This window comes from Manacus vitellinus, unplaced genomic scaffold (assembly GCF_001715985.3).
Source record: "Manacus vitellinus isolate BGI_N305 unplaced genomic scaffold, ASM171598v3 scaffold_0_pilon, whole genome shotgun sequence".
In the NCBI taxonomy this organism is placed as follows: Eukaryota; Metazoa; Chordata; class Aves; order Passeriformes; family Pipridae; genus Manacus; species Manacus vitellinus.
This window is the reverse complement of record NW_021938789.1, coordinates 19,986,368-20,001,169: the sequence shown is the minus strand read 5'-3', so window position 1 is coordinate 20,001,169 and position 14,802 is coordinate 19,986,368. Positions and strand designations below refer to the sequence as shown.

The 14,802-nt window shown below is 37.9% G+C and overlaps 1 long non-coding RNA gene across 1 annotated transcript; it reads right to left on the bottom strand.

Moving 5' to 3' along the window:
* Nucleotides 1-2,976: 2,976 nt before the first annotated feature.
* On the bottom strand, nucleotides 2,977-14,802 carry LOC108638951. Its single transcript, XR_001920179.1, has 3 exons — nucleotides 14,716-14,802; nucleotides 5,118-5,196; nucleotides 2,977-3,055 (listed from the first exon to the last, which is right to left on the bottom strand). It is a non-coding gene; the product is annotated as an uncharacterized LOC108638951 (long non-coding RNA).

The window sequence follows — 14,802 nt, the reverse complement described above, 5'->3', positions numbered from 1 at the left end:
TTAAATGAGAATCTGCTATGAGTGATACAGCAGTGTATTTGGGTTATGACAAGAAGTATATCTCAGCTTGAGTTCCCTCACTAGCTCCCATTGCAGATCTTGTTCTTTTCTGTTTAGAGTTTCTACCTGGATTTATTGACTGATTTTTTTTTAATAAAAGTGATTAAACTATTCCCTTTCTACATACAAGAATTACTTCTGACATTTATTTTTTTATGTATGTTGGTATTTCATTTCTCACAGTAGTTATTATTCCTGAATCCCTTACACCTGCTCAAGTATCAATTGACTATTATAGCCTTGCATTCAATTACATTTTTCAGTAATGATTAATTTTTTCATTGTGCTATGAGATGCAATCATAGATTGAATACTACCATTCAGAGTATTCATGTCTCCATCAGAACTTATCTTGATCAATGGCAAAGCAATCTTATAAGTTTTGAATCTCTAATTAATAGATGATAGATATAATATTCACAATGACTAATGGTTTGATTTGCAAGTTCGTTTACTGATTACAGTCTCTGAAGATTTTTTCAGTGGGGTAATAGGTCACTGCATATCAGAATTATATACCTGTATTAGAAGGAATTACCATTCAGATGATACAAGTCTGCTTCTGGTCTATTCCCTGAGGAAAATCATAGCATTTGATTTTGGAATTAATTACAGCATTATGCTGCAAACAACCAAGAAGGCTGGAGTGGGCAAGTAGGCAATTTTGACCTGGCGAACACTTGAATTTTTAATCTATGCGATGTTCCCATTTGTAATTGTCTACATGTTAAATTTCATTCAGGAAAAAGATCAAATCAACCATTACTGAAGGTACTAGACCTTCAACTTGTGCCTTACTAGCTCAGAGCTCTGCTTGAATTGCAGAGCAAGCCCTCCCGGATTACAGCTGAAGGAGGCCGGTGTGGGCCGTATTCCCAGCCTGGTGAATTTCAGAGGCTCCCTGTCAATTTCACACTGGCAGCAGTGGCCAGAACACTCCCCAGGGGAAGGCAGGAGCTACGCTCACATTTGAGTGAAACTTGTAGTGACGCAAACACAGAACAGGATTCTGTTGAGGCAAACCCCTTTGGTACTCATTTCAGGTCTGATTTGCTCTCTTGCCCATATGGTGGTTACTCTCCCCAGGTAATTCCATTTAAAATAATGGAGCTCCTCGCAAAGCACTTTCTTGCCCAGGTGGGCTGTGAGGGCAGGTCTTCTCTACATAGAGTTCTGACGATCACCCTCTCATGGTGCAGGTGCAGGAATGGAAGGTCCATGGTTGTCCCTCTGCTATCTGACCAGCTCATTCATAAGCTTAACTGCAGCCCCAAAGGAAGAAGGATGGCATGCAGCGAGAGTGAGGCCATTGCTCTGTTTTCCCATTGCAGTAGTCCATAGAGTGGCCTTACTGCAGGAAAGACAATGAATTTTTTCATAGGACTTATGCCAAGAATTGTTTTCAATCTACCTAATCCAGGAACAATGCTGACAGTTAAGCTTGAAGGCATTATCCAACATTCAAGGACCATTATTGCTTATATTTTTCCATTTTGCATAAAAGCTATTAAAATGGAAAGCAATACTTAGGCCATAAAATAACCTGGGTGTTTGTTTGAAATGATATCTCAGTGAATTCCCTTCCTCTACCTCCCCCCCAAAAAAAAGTTTAATTGAAAGAGCAAAAAGCTATGGAAACCACATATGTTTTAAGGCACAGTACCATACAGAATCAAAGAAAATGAAAATATGCAAAGCATCTAAGAAAATAATTACTTTAACTGGGAAGTAATTCGAAGGAGAGAAATAATCCAAGAATACTTCAGGATAATGACTCACACTATTTTCATAGCAAATTACAAAAAAATTGCTTAGAAAGTTGGTATATTATTTGTATGTTTAAATATTTGGAATGCATTTTAAGGAAAAAATCTTAGAAAATTTTTTTGTTTCTGATCCAAACTGCCTTATAGCCTGACATACCTTTAAAGAACTGATGCTCATAATTTTCTTTTATCATTTCAGAAAATCTGACTACATAAAGGAACATGATTTATTGATACATCTGTATTAAAAAGCAGTTCATCAAAAAGCACAACAGACATGTTTCCTGCCAAGCCAGAAACATGATAATTTCAGTAAAATATTAAATTAGGGTTAAAAATGGAGATTGCACAAACCACGTATACACAAGCATGAAAACCAAGTTTCTCATTCATAGGAAGCACCTGTGGACAAAGTGAGAAAAGTCTTCGATGAGAGAGATCACTGAGAGAGATCACTGATTCTATAAGGATTATTTTTAAAGTAATCATCTTTGATATTTAGAAAAATAATAAAAAAGAAAACCTGTATAAGTTTTCTATCCTACCTGTTCATGCGACTCTTTAAAGCATAAAAATATTTAACAGGCACTTGGATTTTTGTAAATTTTACCTGGGACACAGGTATATATTTTAATTTCTTGGACTGTTTCCCTCTTTGCAAACCAGAAATTCAGTCTAGGTAGTTGCCATTAGTTAGATAATTAGGGAGTAACTCGAAGTTATCTCACACACAATGCAGCAGAATGTGAATATCAGTACCTGTATTATTTGTCAATAATTTATAGTAAGTATACATGTATTTAGGAAAAGTTATTGCTATTTCCTACAGCAACTCACATCCTCATGAAACCTCTGAATAAATGGACCCTTGATTTAATTTCTCCCTCTGTGCAGCTGATGCTGCAGAGGTCTAGCTCTCACCTGGGCATGTTTCGGTCTGACACAGGGCTGCATGAAGAAGGAGAAGTGCAGATTCTTTAAAATTAATGAAAAAACATGTCTCTGTTTTGCGAGTTGCTCTTCTATACCTTTTTCTTCCCCAGAAGATTAATACTTAGATGTACTTTTTATTTGAAAGCCATGCCACAGAGATTTTTGAAGAGGTGGCTGTAGTGGATTAGACTTCATACTTGACAGGGAGCTCTTGTTGCAGTTGACTTTTAGAAAATCTTCCTCTACTTAAAGTGCCTCCCTTTTGTTCTTGTAGTCTTCTATCAGGTTTCAAGAGGCTACATAACAAAGGAGAGGTTATGTAATAATGAACTACTTCAACTAAAATGTATTTCATATTCATTCTTCAGTACTATATTTCCCTTTCATAGTCATGTTTCATAGTCACCATAAATAAATTCAGGGTTAGATTGTACCTCTCAAGGTGACTTGTTCAGGATAAAGGCAGTTGTTATTGTGTTTCAGCTCTTTGTAATGCATGTACAAGGCAAGGAGGGTTGGATCAAAAGAAAAATATTTCAGTTTTGTGCTTTTTTTCTCATAGCAGAAAGTCAGATGAACAGAGAACTATTGAACTTGAACTTTCTCAAAGAAAACTTGCTGATCAATTGAGAAATAGCTTTTACTAAAACCAGTTTGTTTAAATTCCATTTGGTTAAGATCTTTTTGTTTGCTTTAGGTTTTGTCCTAACACATTTCATCCTAGTGAATTTTTCCATAGATTAGTTGAAAAAAATTTTTCCTTAGTGTCTGGCTTTTCCAGATCTTTTCCAATTTTTTACAGTTTCAAGCTTTTTCAAAATTGATTTGTTTAAATTCCATTTGTTTAAGAGTTGGGGGTTTGTTTGTTTGTTTGTTTAAGGTTTTGGGAGTTGTTTTTTATTTGATTTTGATTTTGGTTGCTTTCCTGTTATGTTTTGTTCTGGTGAATTCCTTCTTAGCTTAGAGAAATGAATTTTTCCTTAGCTTCAATACATAACAACATATTTCCTTCTATAAAGTGTGAGAGCTAACAAGCATTTCTGAGTCTCCTATCTCTCCTCAAACCTGAGGAGATTAGATTCAATGTACCTCTTATTTCTGAGGCACAGAATTCTGAGGAAGAAACATTTTTGTTTACAGAAACTTCTGCATGCACTGGAGAGAAGTCAATAACAGGCAAACCTCAACTACATAATACCCTTTGCAGACAGTTTGAAGGTATGAAGGCGTAAGCATTTATAATATATGTAAAGCCATAATCCTTTCCTTAGCTTTCCTGAATCATCTGAGAAATTCTCCCTGGTTCCCTTAGGCTGGCTTAGCCATTGGCTCAGGAAGGGGATAAATTAGGGGCTTTTGGAGCTGCAGGTGGGTGCAAGCAGCACAGCAAGCCCCCTGCTCCTGCAGGGCAGCAAGGGCGGGCAGGGGACCACCACTGTTCCTGTGGTGCCTGAGCATCCAGGGTGTTTGCCATATCTTCTTTTTCCTTTGCAAACTCTCTTAAGACTGCACAGGACAGGATACAGGTCTGTGTGTCCCATCCTTTTGCTCGAGTAAGATGAAATAGCAGCAACAAAAGTTATTCCAAAAGACCATGGGGGAGAATTACAGGGAGTTATCTGGAGACAGTGGGATAACTTACCAAGACATAAAAGGTAACGTGTAGTTAAATCAAATAGAGAATCCATATAATTAGATTCTTTTTTTATGCAGAAACCAAAACTTGCCCAGAAAGGGCCTAGAGATGATTCAAACCCTTATTAATTCCCAGCAAATCCCATGTTAGTATTCTATAGTAAAAATGATCAAGTAAATTTGTAGTGTCAGTAAGATAGTCAGGTGCCTTCGAAGTGCCTTTCAGAATAAAATTCCCTCTACATGTCTCAGATATAAGCAATCACTTTTTCTAGTGTATTTTGGCATGTAGTTTGCTGTATTTTTCAATTTAGAAGCAACTGCGATTGTTTAAGTATTGGAATAATGTGGGAGACAACTAGAAATTTTAACAGGTGTTAAATAGCCCTAAAGGAGCTTCCTGGCTCAATAAATTCACAATATTTTGATAAAGGATATTCAAGTAAAGTTTATTTAAGATATGTTCTACCCCTTCCAACTTGCATGGTGTCTCAAATTATTACTGAAATGTTGAGTGAGAGCATATTCTTGCATGTTGGACTGATCTTCAGCAGCTCTCTTAAAGCAGATTACATTGTAGCTCTTGAAAAAATACAGTTCAGACTTTTACAATTTCCTTTCCTTCAGCATTTCCCTTCCCCTTTCAGTTAGTCTCGATGGCATGAAAAATAAGTTTATTTTGCTTTTCCTTTAACTTGCCTCACAAGAATTCTTCTCACTTACTTTGCATGCACAAAGAACCCATCTCTTTTCTTCTTTTTGCCTGAGCAGGAAGAGTGAAACAGTCCCATCATTTCTTTCTCTAGAAATAATAACAAAGAAAGGTCAACTTCAAAGTCTCATTTCCTCAGGTATCACTTCTTAAGTTTGATTCTGAAGTTTATGAGGCTTTTGCTAACCCATGAGGCTCTTCTCTCCAACACTTTAAGCCTTCTAGGAGCCTGCCCACAGACAAAGCACTGCTGATTGCATTGCAGCCATGGAAGAGTAGTTATTGGGATATTGTGTCACAGAATATAATTCCTCAGGTTTCCTACAGATTTTTATTACTAGTAAGTTTACCTACACCACTTTCTTGGATTATAATTGTGTTTTCATCGGCATGAGCATTTTATGTTTAATAGCAAAAGAACATTTATAACTCATTATCTGTAAACAGTTAATAGTTTTGTTGAAATGTTAGAGCTGCTGCACAATATCCGGTCACCACAGCATATTACAGATGCTGTGTTTAAAGCTCAGCTGGTAATTTTGCAATGAATTTTAAGGGGGAATGATTTATTTTCCATTAGAAAGGCCTTCACACAGCAACAGGTACAGTTGGGAGATGACAAAGCATTAGCCAAGTTCAGCACTGTGTAGTGTAAATTATGAAGTAGCATAAGCAGACTTTTTTTATCCCAGACACTTCCATTTAACATACGAAGAAAGACTTGAGACATATATTAATACCCAGGTAGTGACTTGTGTTCTGCAAGAGCTGTCTTTTAAAAGACTTGTTTGTCTACCATAGTATCCAACAGGTCTTTTTAAACTGAGTTTTCACACTTAGATGTCATTGAAAAACTACTACTTTAATCTGCTGAATGCTGGATGGTCCCTAAGGGATTTAAGGACACCACTTAAAGTCAGCTTTTATAGCTCTTTTATGCTTTATGACTAAGACAGGTATTTTGAAGTGGAAAGAATGTCTACAAAGTAGATACAGGGAAAAAAGAATTAAAAATTATGTTTAGACAATTCAGAATAGGTAAAGGAACAAGCAAACACATTAATAATTTGCTATATTTAATGACAAGCTACCGTATTACTCCTTTAAAGGAAGATTTCCTGAAGATATTCTCCTTAAAGATTATTGATTTATGTTTGACTGTGGATTATTTAAAACTTTGGTGAAAAAATCAGACATATCAAGGAGGTAAAAAGACACCTGGAAAGGACTTTTGAGGGGTTTATGATTTAAGGGGCTGCAATATGTAAAGATACATTATAAAAAATGTGCTGTAGTACATAAATTGATTGTTGTTCTTTAGTAACCATGTCTTGGTCTGACTGGCCATGATTTTTATCCAGAATTCCAGCACCTCATTTCACGAGCACTTATCACTAATTTATAAACACTTGTTTTCCCCAAAATGCCTCTACTAGTGAAAAATTATAATTATACACAAATAAATATCAAAGATACAAAAAAATTTATTTGGTGTGATTTCCTCATGTTTCAGAAATGTTGTGATTTTAGACAGAAGCCTTCTGAAGACAGGAGGAAGTTGGACTTTCTATGTAAAGGGAAGAGTTTGATCTCAGGTGTTTTACAGGAGCACAGGAAGAGGAACTGTGAGTGGACAAGACAAACACTGCAGCCAGGCTTGCATCAAGATGAGATTACCTGTTCATCTGCATTTGCAGCAAGTGGAACATTCAGGCATTTCAGAGATGAACAGGAGGTCAAATGGTGTCTGCATGAGTGAACTGAAGGTACGGGTAACCTCTTTCTGTATAACAAAGGGTTTCTTTCTCGTGTGATTTAGGAAGCACCACTCAGCGACTGCAGCTAGCTAATGCTGTGAAGGCTTGTGGACCTCCCTTGCTATGAAGGAGTGTGCTCTTAGCCCTGCTATCCCCTGTTTCCAGAGCATCAGGGGCTTGTGGGCAGCCATGGCAGTCTTTTCACCAAATTGCCACTATTCTCGTTTTGATTGCTGCAGCATCAAAGGTGATGAAACACACCTACTCACTAGGCCCTCATATATGCACAGCTTTTCATTAAAAGAAAAGCTATCCTGTTAATTTGTCTATCAATACATTAGTTGTATGTGTTAAGAGGCAAAAGAATAAACGATGCCTGATAACTTTAAAGAGCAGTACATCCAAATTACAATCAAGGGTAAGATGCCAAAGCAAATGCACTGTGCAGTGCATGTGGGCTAAAGAAACACACCTTATACAAACTCAGGATTTTATTGTTAGTCCAATTAAGGTGAAATTTAATCAAAGTTCTATTACTAATTTAGTTACAAGGATGCTAACTCATACAGTTGAAATGACCGAATCACAGCAAATTTTCATTTATAATACAGTTATTGAACACAGATTTCCTAGTATCTATCCCTGTTTCTTTTACACTCATCTTTATTATTCTGGGTCAGTAGATAAATAGTGTTACTGTTCCTTAAGCAGAATATAATAGGGGAGCAGAGTTGTACCATGGATCCAAGATCCCAGGTGCTTCACTGACAGGAAAATGGTGGTTACAGTAGGACTTCTTCCTTCTCATTTCTGGTTTCACTTGGTGTTATTTTTATGTGTTTACTAACAAAATTATTTACTCTTTCTTCAATGGTTTGCAAATTCCATATTAGCACTGGCTTTTAGTATATATAGTGTATTTTTCATGTGTTGGATACTTGACTTTTGCTGTCTTTGTCATTGCTGTATCCAGTACTACCCTGGTCTATGGCCTTAAGGCTTCTGATGCCATCCTGTTCTTGTCCATTCTTTCAAAGCCAATTCTGAATCATGTACTTGAATTTTTGGAGACCCCTGTTTTCCTTCAAATGCCTTGGAACTGTTCTTTCACAATAAAGTAATTAACATTAGTACAATCCAGTCAAGCATACAGTCCCATTCAAGGGTAATTCAAGGGTTCATGCCACAAAAAAAAGAATGCTCTACAAGAACGTCTATTTGAATACTGATATATTTTGGTAACAACTCGCTGTTAATACCTATTAGTTATGGCAGTATCACTGTTATTGAAAGTGGCTTACCAGAGAAGGAATTTTGGTCACTAGAAATGGAGTAGCTATTTTAAAAAGTTTATAGAATGTTTTTAACATGTCAGTATGAGTTAGTAGTTTTTAGAGCTAAGAGCAGATTTGAACAGTTGAACTCAAACCCTTAGTGCACTTTGCACATTGTCAAAAGCTGTGTAGGATTAACCGTGGAGTAATTCTGTTTGAGTGCATTGCATATGCAAAATTCATTGCTAGGTAGTTCTGGGATGCTATTCCTAACTCATTGATTTCAGCTTATTGCTATTATAAAAGTGATTGAATTCTGGTCATAAACTTAACAATTGTTTAAAATCCATTTATGTTTTTCAGAGGTATTTACACCACCTTAAGCAGGTTAGTAACACAGAATGAGGGCAATCCAATATGCCTATTATCAAGTCCTTTCCCATTCAAGATCAGATATTTTGACAGTTACATATTTGAAAAATTATTTGGAGTTTCTTACTGAAAACTGTGGACTGATTCCATTAGAAGAAAGACTTTTAAAAATAAAACATGCCAGTTACAAGGAAAAATTCTGGGAAGGAGTAAAACTTGTTACAGAGAAGAGGGAGAACTGGGAAACAAACTTCTAACAGCTGTATTAGTGGAAGGTCTTCAGTATAGAAGAGCTTGAGCTGATTTTAGAAAAGAGTATTTGAATAAATGTGGTAAGGAGTTGAAAAAGATTTATTGAAAGATTTAAAGGCATTAAAAGGCACTAAGACTTATAGTATTTGATGGAAAAGTAGTGTCGGAAAATGTGGTACACTCCCTGGTACTTTGAGAAATCTGATCAAAAACATCAACCCTTCTTTAGACTTTCAGGCACCAACCATCAGTTCTTAGTCAAGAAACCAAATACTCAGTGAGCTACTTAAATGTAAAATTCTGATTTAGGACCACATTGCAAATGGATCATTAAACCAATCTACCTCATCTCCTACCTCCTGTAGTTCTTTTGTTGAACAAGTGCTAAGTGCTCTTTGCTTTCAACTTGTCTATTTGACAAACACAACTATGGTAAATCCAAAGCAACTGCACTTGATCTCTGCTTTGCTTGGAATTTTTCACAGTTTTTTCAGACTTGGTGAAGACATCATGTACTTGAAAGCTTGTATGCTTTCTCCAGCTATTTCACATGCTCTAATACACTATCCCAAATTTTTTTTCTCTCAGAAAAGACAAAAATTGACAGAACAGATGTGTTTCTGCTATCCTGGGTGGTAAAGCTATATGGGGATAAGGATGGAGAATCTACATGCAATGTAAGATTCCAGGCTTCCATGAAATTTAAAATAAGACTAGAAGCTATTGGAAAGTCACAATTCTTTAGAGGGATGAGGGCTATAAATTCCTCTGTAGCCAAGGATAAAGGACTAAAACTGGAAACAGCAGAAGGAGACATAACTACTCTACTTAGCTTGTGCACACCTATCTCTGCTGTAGAGAGGCTGTGATCTACTGTCTATCTACAGATACTTGTTTCTGATAAGAAAGAGGAAAGATATCTTGCTATGGGTGAAGAAGCACCCAGTCCAGTGAAAACAAAGAACTAAACAGGCACTTTATGGTGAGGACAGAAAGCCTTCTGACCCAACTTGGAAATGACTTCGTCACATAGACCTAAGATGTCACAGAAAAGGTTTAATATTTTGGTTTAGTTTGTCTATCTGATATGGTGAAAAACATTCAGAGGTTAACACACTCTCTGTTACTATGGTTGTACTTGTAGCTATTAAGGTGATTTTTTGAGTTGCTTCCAGAGAAGAGGAAAAGTAGTCACAGGCATGCATGTGATGAAAGTGGGAAAAGCCTACTCACCTTCAGAAGTGATAGGTACAGTTAATTGGGCATATTGATCTATGACTAGAAGCTTAGGAACAGGAGAACACATCTGATCAACATGCAGCTGAAGTGCGTCTGCACCAATGAACACAATATGGGTAACAAACAGGAGGAGCTGGAAGCCACTGGCAGCAGGAAATATAGGAGGTAGTTGCCATGCTGGAAACATGGTGGAGTGCTGCAATGCATGGCAACATCCTCTTCAGAAGGGACAGGAAAGGAAGGCGAGGCAGTGGGGTACCCTATATGTTAGGGAATGTCTTAGTTGTCTAGGGCAGAATTATGGTGATGACAGACTTGAGTGTTTATGGGAAAGACTCAGGAGACAGCCAACAAGGCAGGTGTCCTGGTGGGAGTCCATTATAAACCACCCAGGTAGGATGAAGAGGCAGGTGAAGTATTCTATGAGCTGCTGGCTGATGTTTCATGGTGGCTAGCCTGTGTTCTTGTGGGAGACTTTGACTTGCTGGATGTCTTCTGGAAACTCAACATAGAGGAGAGGAGGCAGCCTAGGAGGTTCCTGGAGTGTGTGGAAGATAACTTCCTGACACAGCTAGTAAACAAGCTTACCAGGGGAGGTACCCTGCTAGACCTGCTGTTTACAGAGAAGGGCTGGTGGGAGATGTGGTGGTCGGAGGCTGTCTTGGGCAGAATGACCAAAAAATGATAGACTTCTCAATTCTTGGTGAAGTAAGGGAGCAGGTCAACAAAACCTCTGCCTTGGACTTCCAGAGGGCAGTCACTGGCCTGTTGAGGACACTGATTCAGAGAGTCCCTTTGGAAACAGTCCTTAACAACAAACGGGTCCAGGAAGGCTTAACATACTTTCAGAAGGAAATCTTAAAGGCACAGGAGAAGGCCATTCCCATGTGACAAAAGACAAGCTGCTGGGGAATAAAACTGGCCTGGCTGAACAGAGAGCTTTCACTTGAATTCAGGAAAAAAGAAATAGAGTTTATGACCTTCAGAAGAGGGGGCAAGTAACTCAGGAAGAGTACAAGGATGTTGTTAGGTCATGTAGAGAGAAAATTAGAATGGCAAAAGCTCAGCTAGAACTCAATCTGGCTACTGCTGTGAAAGATAATAAAAAGTGTTTTTATAAATACATTAACAACAAAAGGAGGGCCAAGGAAAATCTCCATCCTCTATTGGATGTAGGGTGGAACATTTTCACCAAGGATGAGGACAGACTGCGTTACTTAATGCCTTCCCCCTCAGGGAAAAAGAGAAGAATAGACCCCGTGCAATCCAGGAGGAAGTAGTTAGTGACCTGGTGTGCCACCCAGACACCCACAAGTCTATGGGGCTGGATGGGATTCACCTGAGGGTACCGAGGGCACTGGTGGAAAAGCTTGCCAGGCCACTCTCCAACATTTTTTGTCAGTCCTGGCTAACCAGAGAGGTCCCACACAACTAGAGGTTAGCCAGGGTGACGCCAATCTACAAGGGTCAAAGGAAGGATATAGGGAACTACAGGTCTGTCAGTCTGATCATGGTGCCAGGGAAGGTTATGGAACAGATCATCTTGAGTGCGATCACATGGTATGTACGTGACAGCCAGGGTATCAGGCTCAGCCAGCATGAGTTTAGAAAAGGCAGGTCCTGCTTGACCAACCTTATCTCTTTTTATGACCAGGTGATCCACCTAGTGGATGAGGAAAAGGCTGTGGGTGTTGTCGACCTATACTTCAACAAAGCCTTTGATACTGTCTCCCACAGCATTTGCCAGGAAAAGCTGGCAGCCAGTCCCTCCACCATCCTCGTTGCCCTCTGGATGCTCTCTAATAGCTTGTCTCTTTTATACCATGGGGCCCAAAACTACACGCTATGATAAAGAGCTGTGGAACATAGATGGTGGAAATTCCTCAGCTACGGGACACTGAAAAATTCTGCATGAATGGCAACTTCTACTCAACACCTGCCATAAGCCTGCGGCACACTGAGACTGGCAGCTATTAACATGTAGTAACCTTTGAGACACTTCCTAAAAATGAAAGGTGAGCCTCTGGGTGGACAGTGTTTTGCTAGGAGCTAATGAGTATTAAATGGCATACAAGGATTAGTAGTTTAGTAGAAATATTTTCAAGTAAATGAGATATGAAACAAAATAGATTAGAAAATTAAATTACATTTTATTTTATTAAATCAGATTAAATTATAATGATTTTTTTCAAGACTAAATAAAGAATCTGTTTTTCATGGTTAATACAGTGTGGAAACTGAGGTGAAGCTTCACAAAAACATGCAATGCTTTTAACAGCTATTAGGGAAATCAAAGACTGACATACAGAGTATCGTTTGCAACACAGCTGAAGCAGAAGATAACATGAGTATCACCAGTCTTGTCAGTGGTATTATTTTAGGAGATACTTTCAAAAGAATGGTTGAATTACTACATAGAAGGATCATTCTTAAGAATAATAATTAACAATGATACAAACCAAAGCAGCTGTTTCATCAGTCTCCAATCAAAAGGGTGAATTGATATTGATAATCATAACTGGTAATGGCCTTCCTGAGAGCACATGATAAACCATAATTCTTCCACTTTCAAAAATAGTTGATTTCTATGTTATTCACCAGAATTATCTCCACACAGCAACATTTTTTTTTCATGCTAGAATGATGAATTTTCATCATATGCAAATGTTAGAATATCCAAGTTGGTGATTAAAGACAACTACAGAAAAAATAGTTTGTCTAGGAGCAACAGATCTAAGACTAAGGGTCCTCTAGTCCTACTTTCTGGTATTGTTTGAGAGAGAAAAATATTCTTTTTTATTTCTCTTCTATGTTTAAAAAAAAGAAATCAAAGCCCTTTCATATTGATGATGCAATGAAATAGTTTTGAAAACATACCACAAAGTACATCTTTAAAATGTTGGCAGACCTCTGCATTATGGCACAGTGGAATATGCCTGTATTCTTTAACCTCCATGCTATCTCAGTGTTGGTAAATGTTGAAAAGTTTGATGTCATCAACAAATGATTTTTGGCAATTAACAGCATATTCTTTGCACAATCTAGTGAGGACCTGTCATAGCAGACTACTTAGGAAGATAGGTTTTTTTTCCTTTTTCTCTCAATAATTAAACCTGGAAGCAACGCTGGTTTTACATGAAGTATTTTGACGTATTCCTACCATTCCAAATAAATCTATCGACCTGACTGCTGGGTTTACACCAAGCTATATTGCAGGACAGTTCTATTTGATTATGTAGTGAATATACAATAACAATTAACCTAATTTGAAGCTCAGCCAGATCTCTGCTTATTTCTCTAGAAAGCACAGGAGATACTGATGATGGTAATGTATTCAATATGGGAATTAAACATTTGTTTCTTAAAGTACTGTATAGTAACCAATAATTGGAAGATGGAAAAGGAACCTTAAGAAGAAAGATGGAGATGCAAAAGTAAGGGACAAATTTAGTGCAACTTCAGAGAATATATACCCTCTATAAAAGGCAGCAAAATACAATCTAATATACCAAAAAGCAATCTCTAAATATCTGAAGCTTTTGTTACAATTGAGAGGTCTAGAGGTCAAGTAATAACAATTATGGAAGTTCAGCAAGTGACATAATATATTGGAGAGAGAGTGTTAATATTCTGGACAGCATTATATCACCTTTCCTTTAGATTTGCTATGGGATTCTGCTACCAGCAGTTTAAATTGGCGTTCTGGAGAAAACATTTTTCAATTTTCAGACAAACCAGTCTTATGATGAGACCTTTTTATCTCTTGTGCTTTGCAGATTAAAAAACTTTTTATATTCTAAGGAGGACTGGTTAGGACACGGTGTACTGAAAGGCCACTTTCAACTTTCAGCAAAGGCTGAGCCAAGTATCAACTGAATCTTTTTGAAACTGGAAAAAGTATAGACCACATTTGCCTGCCCCATTATTTTTCTTTTTCACATGTCTTTGTCCTCCTGATCTGACTGGAACTGTAAGTGCTCACAATAGTCAAGTAGAACGGCTGCCCTGGTAGCCTCTAACAAGATAAGACCAGACACATAATCAAATAGTATTCTCCTGAGAGTATCCTATAACCTGTGAAGTGATTCTTATTCTTGCCATTTGAAGGGAATTTTCATCCTACCTGAAGACAAAAGGAATCAGCAAAAGGAAAAGATTTCTTTGCTATATGATTTCAAAGTATGGGAACACATACATTGGCAGGCCATTTTGCCATAATTCATGTCAAGGTCCTAGTTCTCTAAATAATCACTGTGGCTTTGGCTACATTGACAAATACTGCGGTGAAATGGAAGCAGGTCTTCAGAGACAATCGGTTGGTACTGAGAACCCAGCACCCACAGTAAGTGTGGTTTGGAGGGAATTTACTTTAGACTAGTACTGATCTAGTTCCATAGACTGAAGACCATTAGTGCTGGAGCACAATATGTTCCAACTGTCCTGGAAAGCACATCCAGAAAGATGCTGCAATCATCTTCATGTACTCCAAGGCTCACTTTTGAGTTGAAGTTCCTCATTTGAACTGAAGTGCCAATGTATACCATGTACTCTTTGTACATTTGTGCCACTGAGGTACACTGGGTTGAACTGTGTCACTTCCTTGACAGGGGAAATAGAGCACAGACTGGAAAAGAGTTTGAATGGTGTTCACCTCCTTCCCATGGCATTGGGGTAATCCAAGCTAGACTTAACTTCCTAAATGAACTAGAGTGCACCTTGGTGCCCCAGTCCCTTGTAAGACTCTTTGCCTTGTCTGCAGCACACTCATACCTCACACTGGGAAGTACTCCTTGCTGGTCACC